Genomic DNA, 17149 nt, shown 5'->3' with positions numbered 1-17149 from the left:
TCTTCCCTTATCTGCCTCTGCAGTACTTTTTGTCTTGTTTTTTATTGCTTAGCTCTAACTCCAGAAGGAACATGGCACCCGTTGCCTGGGGATACACACTTCACAAAGCAGGGAAACAGACATCTTTCCTCTCCAGTGGGGAAGATGGGGGAAGGCTTCAAGCAGGAGACCGGTGGTGCTTGAAGGATGGGTAGGATTCAAATAGTGGTATCAGGTAGAGGACAAGTGATAGAGGAAGGGGAGCAGGAAGAAAAAATGATGAACTCATTTTAGCTAATTACTTTCTAAGCTCAGGCAGGAGTAAGCCAAGGTCAGGAAGGGGAGGACTGGGGCTGAAGCAAACATGTCTGCGTTATGTTCATACAGCGGCCTCAGTATGCTGCCCACTTGCACGTATGGGTAGACCAGATGTCCCCAGGCCCCTGGTTCTCCAGCCTCTATGTTGGTGTGGATTCTCCTCACTCTACCCCATGACAACCCAGTCTCTGAGCTCAGTCCCTCTCCAAATTCAAACCCAGAGAATCCATCATCATGAAACTGTTGGTATCCAATTAAGAGTTCACTGCGTATTTTGTAAAAGAGATGGGGGGAAATGGGCTTATCTCGTACACGGCACCACAAACAACTGGAAAAATCCATTAGATGTTTCTATCCCCACCCCCAAACTCCCTAGTCACACCATGGTGTGGAGGGGTATGGCTCTCTACTGCTTTCAGTCTAGCTCTTATTGGTCCTGTCGATCTCCTGGATTCTTACCTGTGAACCTCACCTTTCTTTCTCTCCCTCAGCCAGCTCTTCCCACCCAACTTATATACCACTGACACAACATGTTTAGTCAACAGGGCTCCCTAGTTTTTTGATCTATGCCTTCCTGCAAAGAGGTTTATTTGGTTCTATTCTCCAAACCAATGTAATGCTTTCCTCAAGAGAAATTCTGTGGCTGATCTAGTCTCCCTCTTGTTACATGCGTATTTTCTCATTCAGATTCCCACAACCTTCACGTATAGATTAGACAACTGAAAATAAGAGAAATTGAAATGAAAATGAATTGGTTTGCTCAAAGTCACATGGAAGCCAACAAGGCAAACATGAGACTAAAACTCTGTCACTTTTTAAAAAAATGTATAAAAGCCACCCCTTATACATGGAGTGTGAGGAGGGTGACTTTGATGGGAGTAGGGCTAGACATGTAGCTGAGGACCTGTGTTAGGTTCCCAGGGCGGCCATAAAAAAAAAATACCACAGCAGTGTGGCTTCAAACAATAGAAATGTATTCTCCTCGTTTTGGAGGCTAGGAGTCCAAAATCAAGGCATTAGTGAGGTGAGTTCTTTCTGAAGGATTCCACCAGGAGTCTTCCTTTTGAGAGAGAATCTGCTTCGTGCCTCTCTCCTAGCTGCTGGTGGTTGCTGGCGACCGTTGGCATGTAGCTGCAACCCTTCAAACTCTGTCCTCATGTTCACGTGGCATTCTCCCAGGATGTCTCTGTGTCTTCATGTGGTCTTGCACAGGCCATTAGATTTAGGGCCTACCCTAATCTGTGATGAACTCATTTTAACTAATTACATCTTTTTTCCAAATAAGGTTACATTCGGAGGTCCCGGAAGGATAGGGAGTTTTGATGAGACACCATTCAACCCAGTCAAGGACCAGTTCATAAGGGTTCTAGAAAGTCATGCTGGGAAATGTAGACTGAGGCCAAGGAACGATCATGAAGGGTTTGCAAAGAGGAGGATGGCAGGATCCAACCGAAAAATTCCTCCCGTCCCATCTGACTGGCTCCATGTGATTTCCAGATCTCTGCAGCTCCTTGTGCCTTCCTGCTTCATTCAGGAGTTCAGCTGGGTGGGCTTCCACCAGCCGGTGAGCCATCTCCGAGAGTGGCAGCCTTTTCTTTCTCTTGGAAACTTTGCACTTTGGGAGAAACTTAGCACTTGCCTCCGTGGTGCCTTGGGCTAATCAGTATGCCGCTTGGAACTATTTAAAGCCTGATGCATTAGTCACAACAAATCTGCTCCCGCTGGGAGTTGAAAAGACTGAACAGGGCGCCAGTTTCTTTTTGGTAAGTGCTGTCTGTTTTCTCCCTCACGTCATTTTCACCCAGCCCTTTGCATTCCTTGGACTTCGGGCCCAGAGTCCCTTTCCTGAGTTGTCCCTGATGCTGGAATTGCTGCCAACGGCTAGTCAGGCCACCTTTGAAGCCCTTTCTGAGGACAAGGGCCAGAGGGCTAAAGCAGGGCAGGGAGGGCAGAGCAGGAGGGGCTACGAGGTCTGGTGGATCCGCAGGAAAGACCCTGAGGCCCAGCTGGAAGCAGCTAGAAATGCCTTGGGGACCTCTTCACTGCCCGCTCTAACCCACCCCCACAAAGGCCAGGCTATTTTGATATGCCTCGAAGCTGGGAGAGTATGGAAACTTTGGCCTGCTCTAGCGGCAGAAGCCACAGGCTCCCTCTGCCTCTGTGGCTTGGCCAAACCCTCAACTGGCCTATAGGGGAGCGGGCTTGGGGGAGGCACCGTTGGCCTCAGGGAGCGTGCAGAGGCCAGGGGCTTCCATTTATTTTGAGCAGGGATTCTCCAGCAGCAAGCATGGTTTCTCCACACGGGGCCCAGCCATGTCTTCGGATTCTGTCCGGGGCAATAGGTTGGGTGAGGAAGCGAGCATAGGTGGTGACAAGAGGAGAATTGGGATTCCTGAATCAGAGGCCTTCTGTCCTCTGCTCTGGCTACCTGCAGGATCTCCGTCAAGCTGCTCTGAGCCTGGAGAGTAGGTAATTCCTGGCTCTCGGCGGGGTTTTAGAAGCACGAATGGGAAGATTTATATAAAAGTGCTTTGCAGGCTCTAGGGTGGGCAGGGGGGAGTAGAATGGAAAACGTGTGGCCCTCTCTCTGGTCCGCAGGAAGAGCTTACATTTATGGCAGCGGCAGTATGGGCTAAAGGTTCTTCTGAATACTTCCTGTGCATCGTTTTACATAATCTGCCAGGGGGCCGAGGGGTTCACACTATTATCATCTCTCCTGTATAGATGAGGAAACCGTGGCTAAGTGAATTTAACCACTTGCTGAAGGTCAGACAGCTACGTAGTTGTGAGGACTCCATTCGGACTCTGGGACCTGCAGGCTTGCGCCCCAGTCTATGCTGCCTGTCTCGATGCAGTGATAATATTTAAACCTGCCGTTATCGGGACCTAGTCTTGACAAACCCTGAAAATCCACGGTCCCTCACCGTCACAGCAGCTTTGTCACCTCCCCTTGGTGAGGGAGTAATACGTGCACTTTGGTTCCCTCCGTTTATTGAGCACCTACTTTTCAGTTCAAGGCCCGGGGACAGGAGGGATGTAACAGTGAAAAATGAGGGGGTTCTTGCCTTCCTGGGACTTTTATTTTAGCACCTGGAGACAGGCCGTGAAACACGCAGGGAAAATAATTTCAAATCAGAGTGAGGGCGGTGAGAATCAGACAGTGAAGTGGCAGAGAGAAGGGAGGCCAGGGAAGGCCTCTCTGAAGTGGGGGGGGGGGGGGGGCGCGGGAGCCGAGACCAGAAGAGTGGGGTGAGGCCTCTGAGCGAAACCTGTGAGGAGGAGCGCTCTCAAGTCGGGGGACAGTGGGATTCTGTGAGGTATAAAGAGGGGCAGGAGGAGTTGGAGGAGGGGAGCCCAGTGAGTGAGAGGAAGTGTGGAGCAGGTCGCAGGAACAGGAGGCGGTGACCGCGGTAGAAAGTGAGGTGACTCTTAAGAGGCAGTGAGGATCAGGAACCCTCTCTCACTCACGCCATCTCCTCAGACCAACTGTGCTGCCATGTTGTCCGCTATGTGCTCAGCAAGGGCTAATGATCGAGGAAAGGCCCGGGCCTGGGCAGGGCAGGATGGGCTGGTGGGTAACATCATTGGTGGGTGGGCTCCAGCTTGCAGTTGGTGGAACCCTCCCTATTTTGCTGCAGGGCAAGCAGGTGGCAGACCTGGGGCCCTAAAGGTTCCCTTCGCACACCCATACAAGCTAGAGGTCCTAGTCCCCTCCAGGAGTTGGCACCGTTGGTAGTCACCCCGTGACTAGACCCAGCCAGCTCCCAAACTGGGAGCCAGATATAACTGGGAAGGCAGAGCCGTTTCTTCTGTCCTACTCACACTCCCCTACCCAGGAGAATATCGGTCTTAATTGATAACCTCTGGGGATTTTGTAGGAGCTCCACTGTCCATGGAGAATTGCTAGTATATATTCTAAAGAGCCTAGTAAGATTTTTTTTTCCTTTGAGAGGGAGGAGATGTTTTGTGGGATGGATCAGAATGAAATTACAAACTTTGGACCTGGAAGATACTCAGGAGATAGTTTTGCCCAACACTCTCACTGATAACAAGGGGCGAAGCCTTGGGAATTATTTATTTCAGCGTTTTTCTGGGGAAAAAACTAAAAAAAAAAAAACTATAATTTTCCTGACTTCGTAAACAGAATAAATGGATTCTTTGATTGGACAGAGGCCGGCAGAAGATGAGAGCGGGGCTTCTGGTATCCAGGAAGGGTGTGGTTCTCCCAGGAAGTACTTAAGAGCTGGATGTTCTTGGGCAGGTCGCTTCAGGTCTAATTCCTCAGTTTCCTGATCCATAAAATACAGACAATGGTGGACACTCAGCTGAAGGGGTTTTAATGTGAACTGAATAAAATTACGTAGTGTATGTAAGGTGCTGGTCACACAGTGAGGATTCGATAACGGATGACTGCTGCTACCATTTGCGGCCACAGACGCAGAGGACGCAGATCAGCAGTGATGCAGAGCGGGTAGGAACGCTCAGGATGGCCAGCTGGCCTGCAGACATGCGGCACGGCTGTTCTCTTGAGCTCAGGCTTCCATAACGTCCCTCCAAGTTGATTTTTAATTCTCCATCCCCCACCTCGCCCCGAGTTTATCTTACTATTTGCCTCTATTTCCTGAAAGGCTGTTTCCATTGCTATTGTTATTGTTGTTTTTTAAGATTTTATTCATTCATTTGACAGAGAGAGAGCATGAGCGGGGGTAGCGGCAGACAGAGGGAGAAGCGGGCTCCCCACAGAGCAGGGATCCCGATGCAGGGCTTGACACCAGGACCCTGGGATCACGACCTGAGCTGAAGGCAGACACTGAATTGGCTTAGCCATCCAGGCGACCCCTGAAAGACCATTTCTAAGAGGAAAATATTCCCTATTCTGTGAGACTTCCTGGGTGTGAATTAGAATTTTACCATAGAATTTTGACTTTATTTCTCCAGTGACCTCAGCACATCTGCCAGTGGATGGGCCTGGACACTACTGCAGGCTGGAGAAAGGTACCCAGCCTCACCCAGTGGTTGTAGGACCCCATCCTTTGTCCCATATCAACTCAACCCCCAGGGCCACAGGGAAGAATTGTAAGATGACAGCTCATCTTCTCCCACAGGCACCATGTTATGGTTTCAGGTGAACTCATCACTGGACAGTGATGTCTGTTATTAGTCATTTCGTCCTGGCTTGGGGGGAGACTTCCCCCCTGGCTTGGGGAAAGCATCAGAAGCCCCATGGCCAGCAACCACTGACTCACAAGCTCTGAGAACTGACTGTTCATGGTGACTCGGCATTGACTCGTCCCTATGGCAGGCTCTGCAGGAGCCTGGCGGGGCCTCACCGTCCTGTCCCTTTCCTGTCTGCTGAATGCAGTCCCCATCTTCATGTTAGGAAGCATCTTTTCAAAAATTAAATTAGAAGAGTAAGAGACAAATATTAAGAGCCCTTTCCAAAAAGGAATTTAGCTTTGAGAACCGAATCCTGTTTAATATCCTGGGTTAAAAAGAACCAGCTAGGAACTACAAATGCAGTTGACTTTGGCCCTGAGATCTGTAGGGAAAACCAGAAAAAGAAATAGTCATGAATCAGCAGCACCAGCAATGTTTGCTTGTGAGCTCTTTTAGTCAGGTACGTGAATATATAATTCTGTCCCGGGATTCTGTGGAGTTTACTTTGTGCCCCAAGGTGTGGAGTTTGGAAAAATGCCAGCCCTGATGGTTCTTCTGCTTTGGGAAATAAAGCAAAGGAAACTCCCATGAGAATGCTGTCTCTTGGAGAACCGTTACTCACCTGAGTCCTGGGGTTCAGAGGGAGGTTCAGAGTGAGTTTGCAGGGGCTCATGGGACATCTGAGCCCAGGAGCTGCTCAGTCAGTGCCAAGGCCCAGGGCCCAGGGAGAGGGCACTCAGGAGGGGGGTGCTTTGGACTTTGGGGAGTCGTTTACTTCTTCATCTTCTTTTTCTGGAGCACCTGTTTGCACCAGGCACTGTGCTAGGCATGGTGAAGCAACAGCAAGGTTTCTGTTGTCATGGAAACCTTCTTGTGGGGAGATACACACAGGAAAGCAAATGCATTAAGAAGTTTATTTCAGAGTGGCAAGTGCTATGAAGACAGTGAAGCAGGGCGATGTGTGCAAGAGCGATTGGGGGTGACGTTAGACCGTGTTAGACCCAAGGCTCCAGCCATGGGAAGACCAGGGGAGCCCGATGTGGGCAGGGGCGTCACCAATTCAAAGACTGTGGGTAGGGACAGCTGTGGCTCCTCTGATGCACATAACAATGGCCAGTGTCCCTGGAGCCTCGTGAATTTGTGGCTCCGTTCAGATTTATCCCTGGTGTGCTATTGCCCCAACTGCTACATCCACTCAGAGGCCATCTCGTAGAGGCCGGTTAGGAAGGAGCGTTTCAAAATGCTCTGGAGACAAGCAGAAATTGTTGAGGAGGGGACTACTGCTGCCCTCCTCCTCACTGCCACCATTGAGTCAGTGGGCTCATGCCTGCTGTGTCCTCCCAGGAAGTCTACTTCTCTTCATGTCCACCACCTTCTCCTGATTCAGACCACCAGCCTCTCTCCCCAGGTCTCCTGGAAAAGCCTCTGAAACCAGTTCCTCATGCATGGTCTTTGCCCATTCCCAGTCCACTCTCCACACTGTGGTCAGAATGATCTTTTAAACCTTCAGATCTAGGGACACCTGGCTAACTTATTCGGGGGAGCATGTGACTCTTGACCTCAGGGTCGTGAGCTCAGCATGAGTTCATACCCACATTGGGTTTGGAGATTACTTGAAAATAAAAGCTTCAAAATTAAACCAAACTAAACCTCAGATCTAATCATGTCCCATACACCTCCTCCATACTTTTCTATAACTCCCCATTGTTGTCAGGATTGGGACCCAAATCCCCACAAGGACATGCAAGGCGCTATCTCTACAGAACCCTTTTTCTCCACCAGCCTTGTGTCCAGACATTCATGGCTCCATTTTGTGCTCTGGCTGCATAGGCTTTCTTCCAGTTCCTCTAATATGCTGTACCAGTTTTGGCCTCAGGATCTTTGCACAAGCCTCGAGGGCTCTTAATCTCTTCTCCTTCCATGCATCCTGGCTTCAGCCACTTCTACCCAGGTCTCAGCACATCTGTTACTTCAGCAGGGACGTCTTCCTTGTTGATCAACACTGTGATACTACATAGGGTCTTTGGTTCCATGGCCCCAGTAACACTTCATATTCATCGTTCTAGCTCCCAACACATTTCTATTTATCCGTGATCCTTCTTCCCTGCACTAGGCCACACGCTCCAGGAGGGTGGGAACCAATTCGGTCTCGTCCATGACTGTGTCCTCAGTGCTTCGAAAGTGTCTGGAGCACAGTAGACACTTGATACGTATTTGTTGAAGCAATGAAGGGGTGAGTGCTCACAAAGACCTTGACTCTTAAATGTTCCACTTGAATGTGCTACTTGCTTTCAACAAAATGAATGAACAGGAGACCGTCTGTATTTTCTGTTCCATTTCTCTACCCTATAGAGATGGTGATTGATATCTGGAGTTCAGGAATAAGCACAGTGAGCAGGAATTCTGGCAGATGAACAACCTGCTTAGGAAGCCTGTTCTTGCCTTCGACTATCAGAACGGTGTTATTTTCTTTGGCGCGAAGGAGTCTAAGACTGTGTGTACTCAGGGAAACGGTGTAGACCCGCAGTGTGGAGCCGGGGCCAGGGGTGAGACTCGAATAATAATCAAGTGGGAGAGGGTTGTGTGAAGCCTGGTGGGGGACATCGCCTTTCTCAGCGGCTGAGGAATTGGAACATTCCCCCTTGTGTCAATGTGGAAGTGAATGAATTAAGTTCCGTTTTATGCCGTGCCTGGAAAAATACCAATGCCGCGTTCGCGTAGTTTCTGCAAGCAAACCCCAAATGCCACTCAGTCTCAGACCTGGGAGAGAGTGTTAGAGGGAAAAAGAGTCAACATTCACAGACTATGGGAAATACCACTGAAGTGGGAAAAGATTAGAGCCGTGGACTTTTACTCTTTTCGGGTTATGGACCCCTTTTGAAAATCTGACAGAAGCAATGGACCCTTGCTCCCTTTCATGCCCCTTGACCCTCTGCAAAATATATATCTGTATAACCTCCTCTCATCCATGGAGACCCCTGGAGGGCCATAGCCTCCAGGTTAAAAATTCCAGTTAGTGGGTCTGGTTGGAAATTGAGCAGAAAGAAGCTAGTGAGAGATGACATGGAAGCCCAAGGTGGACAAGGTTTGGTTTAAAGAGTGGAATAGAAACACCCTGTAAGGAGGGGCTTGTATTCCCGAAGTTCTTTGTTTTTTAGAACAAGTTGATTGGCACAGGAAGACCAAAGGCACCAGAGTGCAATCAGGCTAGCCTCTGAGGCTGAAGGGAAGCCACTCTGAGTATTTCCCCAATTCAGCCAGCCACGGTGATCCATCCACTAAAATCCACCAGGAGGCCAGGAGTTGAGCCTGTCATGTTCACCACTGGTTCCCGGTGTCTAGCTCAGTGCCGGGCACATAGTAGGTGCTCAATAAACACTTGTTGAATGGCTGACTCAATGAGTCTATCCTGGGTTGCCTCTCTTCACTCTGTCTTTCTCTCATTCATTTTGTTCTGGATTTATCAGATTTTAGTTTTTATTTCTTTGTTCAAGAGATATTAATTGAGGTCGGTGAAAGCATGGCATGGGTTAGCTGAATCCAAAGTTGATTTAATTCTAAAATTATACAAAAACCTTAGGTGGAAAAAAAAAAAAAAAAGCAATATCTGTTTTAGCCTGCAGGTGGCCATTAGTTGTCCCTGGGCAAGGAATGACCTGAGACTGAAGATCTCCTGCTCTGGGATTCATTCCCTCTAGCTTGAAGTCTTAGTTCTGCTGCTTGGGAGTGACGAGAGCCTCAGTTTCCTCAGCTGTGAAATGGGATGTGAGGATGACGTAAGGTTATGCAGTTAGGGCACCTAGCACAATTTTTGACACACACCTACATGTTGCTTTTATAAATGTCAGACATTTTTGTTCTTACCTGACTCCTCTGCCGTGCAATTTGGTGGTTCCCTTAGGGCCCTCTTCCCTTTCTGAGCTGCCAGTTCTGAACCCCAGAAACTTTTGCTAACTATACACTACATCACGTGCAGCCTCTAAAAAGTCCCAGAAATATTCAATCATGGCTATATTTAAGGACTGGGGACATTACTAATTTCCTCCCTTCCTATTTTTCCATATTTTTAATTTCAATTAATAAGCATGTATGACTTCATAATTTAAAAATGACCAGATAAGAAAAAATATTGTAGTAAATGTGTGTCTATTCCACTTGGCTAAACTGAGAGGTAGTAGGAAACAAGAACGTTTTATTGCATCTGGTCTGTAGCATCAATTCCGGGAGACCAGGAGGACTCAGTTTGTCCATTACATCACCCAAATCAAAATACCCACAGACAGGTGCCGTGAAAGGAAGGCGGCATCCCTGAGTGGGCATGGATGTGCTGTTCTGTTTGGTAGATGTGGGCTTAGGAACGGGGACTCCTGGCTTCATCTCCCAGCTCTCCCGCTGCCCAGCTCCATGTGCAACTTTGGGAAAATTTCAGCCCCAGTTTTCTGATCAGTAAAGCGGGAGAGACAAGAGGAGGGACATCTCCTCACAGACCGTTGGGGGAGCAAACATTGAATACTTCGCACGTCCAAGGAAGTCTTCCATGCGTTCTTGTTTTCTGTCCATTTCTCCAGCAGCACCAGTGACGTCACCGTCCTTTACATTGTACATGTGTGTGCTTTGCACATGCGTGTGTGTGTGTGTAGGTGTATATATAAATGTTTGCATTTTGATGTCGACTCATCATCTTGGCCCCCTTCATGGCCAGACCAGAGCTCTTGATTTCTCAAACCCAGCCCTCCAGCCGCGCCTCCCTTAGTCTTCTGACCGTCAGGAAATGGCGCCAACGCTGACCCAGTTGTTCTGCCTCAGAACCTAAGCATCGTCCTTGGCTCCTCTCCCTCCCTCACACCCCATATCCAATGTGACAAGTCTGCTGATGTGTCTCAAAATCAGCCCCTTCTTTCGACAGCCACTGTCCCCATCCCAGGCAAAGCCACCATCCTGTCACTACCATGTGGGAGGACCCTATGGCCACCCCCCAACGGGGGAGCCAGAGTGAGCCTGACACACATACCTCGGGCTGTGACACGCCCTTGCTCAGAAGGGCCCCTGCCAACCGTGGCTTCCTGTGATGCTGGGGATAAAACCCAGACGGCCCTCTGTCCTTCAGGTCTCTGCACTGGGGAACAAGCAGACCTGTCTGTCAAGGGCCAGGTAGTACATGTTTCAGGTTACGCTGTCACGTGGCCGTCCTCTTCTCCTCCTTCTTTGTCTTCACCATTGTCTTCATTTCTCTCTCCATCTTTGTTTCCTTCTTCGTCCAACCCTTGCCACATGTCATCCCTGTTCTTAGCTTGCAGCCCAATGGGAGCACACCAAGGGCTATCGTTTGTAGACTCCTGCCTGATGTGTGCTGGCCACGACTTTTCTCTCCAGCTCATCTGCTCTCGCTGTCTGTCCTGCTCTCTCTGCGCTGGCCCTTGTGGTGTTCCTGCTGTCCTTGAGCAGCACCCGGATCGGATTCTGCTCAGGGCCCTTGTTCTTCTGTCCCTCTGCCCCTGACGCTGTCCCCTCAGGGCTGCTATGGGGCTCACTTGCTTCATTTGCTTCTCTGCTGGCAGGTGCCTCTGGAGAAGTCTCTCTGAGCTGCCATTCTATGGTATTCATCCCCCATTCCGCACCCCCAGGCACCGTCTGACTCTCGCCCAGCTATGTCCTCCGGTACTTACTGTATGTTTACTTGCCTGTCAGTCTTGCTGCCCTTGTGTGTCATCTTCTGTCTGTTCAACACGCTGTCTCCCCGACACCCAGAAAAGGATGGGGCATTTGGAGTTCATTGAAAAATATCCATTGCATACATTAATAAATGTAAGAACAATTCTGCCCTATAGCTAGTTCTCAACCCTGTAATACTACTTGTCCACAACAAGGCGGCTCTCTTGATGAATTTTCGGCCCTGTTGGCTGGGTCTGATAACGGCACCAAGCTCTGCTCTGAGTGACAGTGAGGACTGTGGGGGTCTGTGGGATGAATCCAAGTGTGAACAAGGGTGTACAGAGGACCAGGGGGAGGAGGGAGAGCAAAGCCAGGCTTTGAAGTGAGGGGAACTGTCCAGCTCTCAGGAAACTGATGTCATTGGATCATCCCTGGATCACAAGTACTCAGTGGAGCCCATGCCTGATATCTCTTGAGGAGGGAGAGAAGCATTTCTTGGAACCAGAGGAAGAGGGTTGAGATAAATTGTCCTTCCCAGGAACACGCAGCCAAGACAGCCTGCAAACCACTTAGTGCAGGCATTGAAAGGATGGTGCTTATCGGGCCCAGATGGGACATGGTGGGAAAAAATCTGGTATTTCTGGAGCCACTGAATAGAACATGGCGATTCCCAGCCCCAGGCACAGATCTCCCAGAATCTCCTTCTAAGGACTTTGGGATTGGCAAGCTAGAGGAGTGCATCTGGAGCAGTCAGGTTTCCCTCCTCCCACCCCACATTCCCAACCTGCCTTGCTCTTCTTGTTCAGAAGCCTTAGGAGAAGGGGGATTGGATCAGCATCACTGCAAAAGGGAGTGTAGGCCCCTTCCTGGGGGCATTGCAGGAGGCTACTCTGGAGGTGTACTCCAGGGGACATCCTGTGGATATTTCTAGGAGGATCTGATATCATGCCACTTCAAAGTCTGGTTCAGGGTCAGACCATGAGTCTTGGATTGGCCAGTGAGCCTGGCTATACTCTCACACACCAGGCAGGGACTGGATGAGTCCTGGCCCAGGAGCCAGGTCCATGGGTGAAGAGAGAGAGGAATCTCTTCCTTGTGTGCCCCTTAGGATAAAAACTGGGAGACGAGGGAGTGGGGAGCCTGTGGACTGTCCAGATTGGGGGTTTTATGTCCATGATTACAAGTCTAGTCCTTGATTTTTAGAAAATAAGACATCCATATGATAGGAGAAGAAATGCAATGATAGTATAAATCAGACTGTCCATCCTAGCCAGGCCTTAGGAGCCCAAGGCAGGAGGTTAATGGTCTGGGATCTGTGGATGGGTCTGCTGTGTGACCTTGCCCTAGTCACTTGACCTTTCTGGGCTTCAGTATTTTCACATACAGCATGGTCATGGTATATCTTGATGATGCCATCTCATGAGTTATTGGAATCAAACAAGAGAACAAAGTCTTTGTAAAGTTAAAAAGGCTCTAGTCCTGTATAACTTGATCCCTAACCAAGTTGCATAAAGCAGTAGACCAATAGGAGCAATAAACATCCGGTGAGCTTAGACCGGGTGCATGCCCTGTGTTCATGTGTTCATGTGCGTTTCACGTGGGCCTCACTGGGGAGACACTGGCACCATTATCACTTCCGTGAACTAACAGATGAGGTCATAAGACACAGAGAAGTTAAATAACTTACCCCAGGTCACACGGAGAGGCGGGGTGGGCCGGACTCTGAATTCTAGCAGATTGTCTCCAGGGGGATGCACTGGGAGCTTGCACTGGGACCTTGAGGGCCTGTAGCCCAGATCTCCAAGCTCCCAGCCCAGCCTCCAACCCCCCCGCCCCACCCTTGGCTTCCTCGGGGAAGATAACCACAAGTCTGTCCAGTGAAAACAGACCCATCACTATCTCTTCCCTGCAGAGGCGTCAACCCCTGCCAACTGCGGAGAGACGGCGGGGTCTCCACACAGCCTGATGTTTACCCCCTCCAGGAGCCAAGGGTTCCAGTGGGGATGCTGGAGGCCTGCCAGGCCTGGGAAGGAGGGGGAGAAGCCAGGGAGCGTGGGCTCCTCTGGGTTCTGCAGAGCGGGCACGTGCGGGGGAACTTCCCAGTCCACGATGGGCCTCCCTCACTGCACAGTGAGTGGATCTTGAAAAAACATAGCCTCCTGTCCCTGCTTTCTCAAGGAACTCTCTTCAGAACAGGCTAGTGCTTTCCATGCCCTCCTCAGGAAGAAGAGCAGGAAGGGCAGTCAGCGCCCCCTCCCCTGGGTCCCTCCTTGAGGACTGGGTGGCCAGGCCAGAAGCCCGGGGCCAGGGGCTCTGCTTGCCTGATGTGATTCCATTCAGTGGAGTCTGCGGAGTTGGGCCAATGGAGAAGGGCAGACGAGGGCTGCGGGGCTTCCTCTCCGAGAATCCCTCAGGAGCCTTTTCAAATGGCCTGGGGCAGTGAAAGAACGTGAAAACAGGTACAAGAGGCATTATTAAAAGAACTAAGGCCTTTGTCCTGGGCGGGAAGCATGAGCACCATCGAATATGTAAAGGTCTGCCGAGAACAGGCTAGTTCAAGGTGGCCTCGGTGGGGTGCAGGGAGGAATGATGGGGAAGAGTGCAAGGAACCATGCAGACATCTCCAAAGAAGGAGAAAGAACTCCCTTGGGGGCAGTGAGCTCTCCATCACGGCAGGGGTTCAGGCAGAGAGAGGAGACCCTCTTGGCAGGGACCTTGTCAAGTGGGGGTGTGCGCCCAGGGAGGGAGACAACTCAGGGATCATGAAGGCCTGCCAAGCCCTCTGGGAGCCTGTGGCCCTATGAAGAGAGAGGGGAGGACGTGGATGGAAATGGCCTGGCATCTTCTATGCAGGCGTGCAGCATCTTCTATGCTGGCCTTTCCCACCTTCACCCTGGACCTCAGTTGTCCCTCTTGTTCTGTCTTGGCCCTAGCTCCCTGTGACGCCAGGCCTCGCGATTACCTTTTCTTCCTGTAATAGCCACCGGCCCTGCACCCTGCCCTTCTGTGCCCTGCTCATTGCTGGGTGACGCTACTGGTTAATGGGTCAGGTGACTCATTCTGGGGCTTTCTCAAGTGACATGATGCAAATCTCCTTCCCCTGGAACAGTGGTCTCAAGTGTAAATGGGCATCAGAATGAGCTGCAGACCTTACAAAACAACAATGACAAAGCAGACTGCTGGGTTCTACCAGAGTTACTCTCTCAGTAGGCCTGTACTGGTGTCCAAGAATTTGTATTTGTAATACATTCCCAGGTATTGCTGATGCTGTAGGACCAGGGACTGCACTTGGAGAACCTCTGTTCTACGAGACCTATAATGCCGAGGGCATGGGTCCAAGGCTCTGGGTTCAGACAAACCCATGATGGAATTCCCCCATTTATGAGCTGTGTGACCATCGGTAATCTACCCAACATCTCTGTACTTCTGTTTCCTCTTTTGGATACTGGTGATGGTGCCACTTTCAGAGAGTCATTGGGAGGATTGAAGATGCTGATTTATAGAAACAGCTTCATGTCTGGGATATGCTAAGTATGCAGAAGCTCCATCAATGTTAGCAGTTCTCATGATCAGAAGAAGATGAGGGCTATTTTAGACACTCCACGCCTCCCTCTGTAGGACAGTGGTGTCAGAGCAAAGGCACATACCCTCCTCCCATTGTGCCTCTGTGTAGGGCCAAACCCATTGTTATTCCTTACCATCTGCTCCATGCTGGAAGGGTAGGGATTCATTATCAGTATGGCCATCCTTCAAACCTTGGGTTTGTGTCAGAGGCCAGCCACACATTCTGAATGACTGGCTTTCAGTGTGACTCTGCAGGATCCGGCCTGATAGAAACCAGATTGTGTGTAGGACACAGGGGTGGGGTCATCTGAGTTCTCCTGTCATGTTTCTGTTGGAGCCCCGAGGCCCCCATTGTCTCATCATCACTCAGATCCTGTGGTCTTTGGCCTGATTGTTATAAGGATAGAAGGGCAAGCTTACATCTCTGGCTGCAGGGTCTCAGAATTAAAGGAGCAAATCTAGGAGTGGCGTCAGAGGGACTCTTGAATGTTTGAAGAGGGAGACCCGCTGGGAAATACATCCCGGGTTCCACCTTGTGGGACACCAATCCTGAAGTGGGTTCCTTGCAGGAGTAGCTTGAGAAGTACTCTACCCACAGGGCCCTGCAGTGAAATACACTTGTGAGTTGCTCCATTAACAATTGCCTGCCTAGAGCTCCAGGGTGCTCACTAGCATATGTAAGCTTCCCAAAAGTCCTATAGTGGAGACGCATAGGTAAAGCTGTTGAACATACTCTAGTCTGTTCCCATCAATTAATTTTGGGAAACTAGTTCTAGGAATTTATGGTTTTTCAAGGGCCTTCATAAGCAGTATCTCACCTGATTTTTTAAATAATCCTTAGAAGTAAATATGTTCATCCCCATTTTACTAAGAGGAGGCTGAGATGCAGAGAGATTTATAACTCACTACAGGTCACGGGGTATTTAAAATACTATCTACAGTTGCATGATCTGAGAAACAATTCGTGCATTTGATAGAAGTTTGTTTGTAGTGGCAGCAATCATTAAAATGGAACACAACCAAAAAACAAGCAAAAAAGGGGGAAGAAAGATCCCACTAACTGGGCATGACACCTATGATTTGTAAAAACCCTTTCAGTGAAGTATATTTATTTTACTTTTGACCTTGGACTCACCTTATGGTTACGATATTACTACACAGAGACCGGACAACACAGGTGAAGTATGTCAATTCTGCAGCCACTGCTTCAATCCAGGCAGTGTCACTTACTAGCTCTATGACCTTGAGCAAGTTATTCAACTTTTCTGTGCCTGGTTTCCCCTCCGTGAAATGTAATTTTTACACCTGTAGCACAAGGTTACTATGATGATTCAATGAGATATTACGTGCAGACCTCTCAAAATGGCCCATAACCCAGAAGACACACTTCAGAAAGTGTTAGCTATTTGCGGCTACTATTACTTTTGTTAATAATAAGAATACTATGTAAAGTCCCCGTGTCTTGAGGACCCGCAGAGAGGGTGTTTAGATTGGAGCCCGTAGGTCTAAGACTTAACCTGGCCTGCTCACTGAGCAGCTGTGCAACTTTGGACAGCTCGCTTAACCTCTCTGTGCCTCGGCGTACTCTTCGGAAAATGGGATCACGCCCGCCATCTAGCTTAGGTCACAGAGTGGTTCTAAGAAAAACCACCTGGGTAACCGCTGTGGAAGTGCTTTGACAAACATAAAACTAGGTCATCACGAGTTCTCCGTGTCCACATCTGACTGGAGCATGCGCAGGGAGGAGGGCGCCGGCGGGGAAGAACGGCTCTGCTGGTTGTGTCCTAGGACCTGAGAAATGCCCAGAAGTGCCGAGGCCGTTTCATCAACCGTAGCAGTTCCGTGGGCCTGCACAGTCATTAGCGGTGCCGAGAGAGTTTTCCTTTGCTAAACAATGGCGCCCTCATTCTGGGATTTCCCGGGTTGTCCTTGTTGACTTTGGAATAGAGGGTGATTGTGTCCGCACTGTGTCGGCCGGTGCATCTCAGACATCTGTTTCCTCCTGTTTACCCTCATTCATGTGTACCAGACCCACAGTGCCAGCCCCGAGCCTCACCCTTGTGACATTCATCACAGGTACCCTCTCCTGAGGGGGGGTGGGGGCTTCAGAGGGTGTGTGTGTGTGTGTGTGTGTGTGTGTGTGTGGCAATCTCCTGTGAAATCAGGCTGCCTGACAAAAGTGGAATCAATTTACCTGCTGCTTTTGTTCCAAGGGAAAAGCCTCCAGAGCCCCCATTGGGGAATAATATTTAACCCACTTTAAGAACATTTGTGTTCCTTTCATCTCTCAATCATGAAAAGCAGTGGCATTTCCTACGGCACCAGTTTATTAGGGAGGCGCTGAGTTCCTCAACAGTGCCCAGGACGTGTAGACCACAGCCCCTTGGGAAAGACGCTGCCTCTTAAATTGCTAACTTTAATCCCTGGTGACCAGAACTGGCCCAGAATGAAAGGGCTGATCCCACGGGGAAAATAAAAT

General features: G+C 49.7%; 1 protein-coding gene and 1 non-coding gene across 8 annotated transcripts in view; both read left to right on the top strand.

Moving 5' to 3' along the window:
- Window positions 1–17149, top strand: part of NAV2 (neuron navigator 2) — a 722564-nt gene that overhangs the window by 369755 nt on the left and 335660 nt on the right. The gene's annotated exons all lie outside the window — the stretch shown is intronic.
- LOC132009517 (small nucleolar RNA SNORD45) lies at window positions 8962–9032 on the top strand. The gene has a single exon (XR_009401984.1). It is a non-coding gene; the product is annotated as a small nucleolar RNA SNORD45 (small nucleolar RNA).

The sequence above is a fragment of the Mustela nigripes genome, chromosome 1, assembly GCF_022355385.1.
Source record: "Mustela nigripes isolate SB6536 chromosome 1, MUSNIG.SB6536, whole genome shotgun sequence".
NCBI lineage: Eukaryota > Metazoa > Chordata > Mammalia > Carnivora > Mustelidae > Mustela > Mustela nigripes.
Note: the sequence above shows the minus strand (reverse complement) of the source record. Positions and strands in the feature narration are given on the sequence as shown.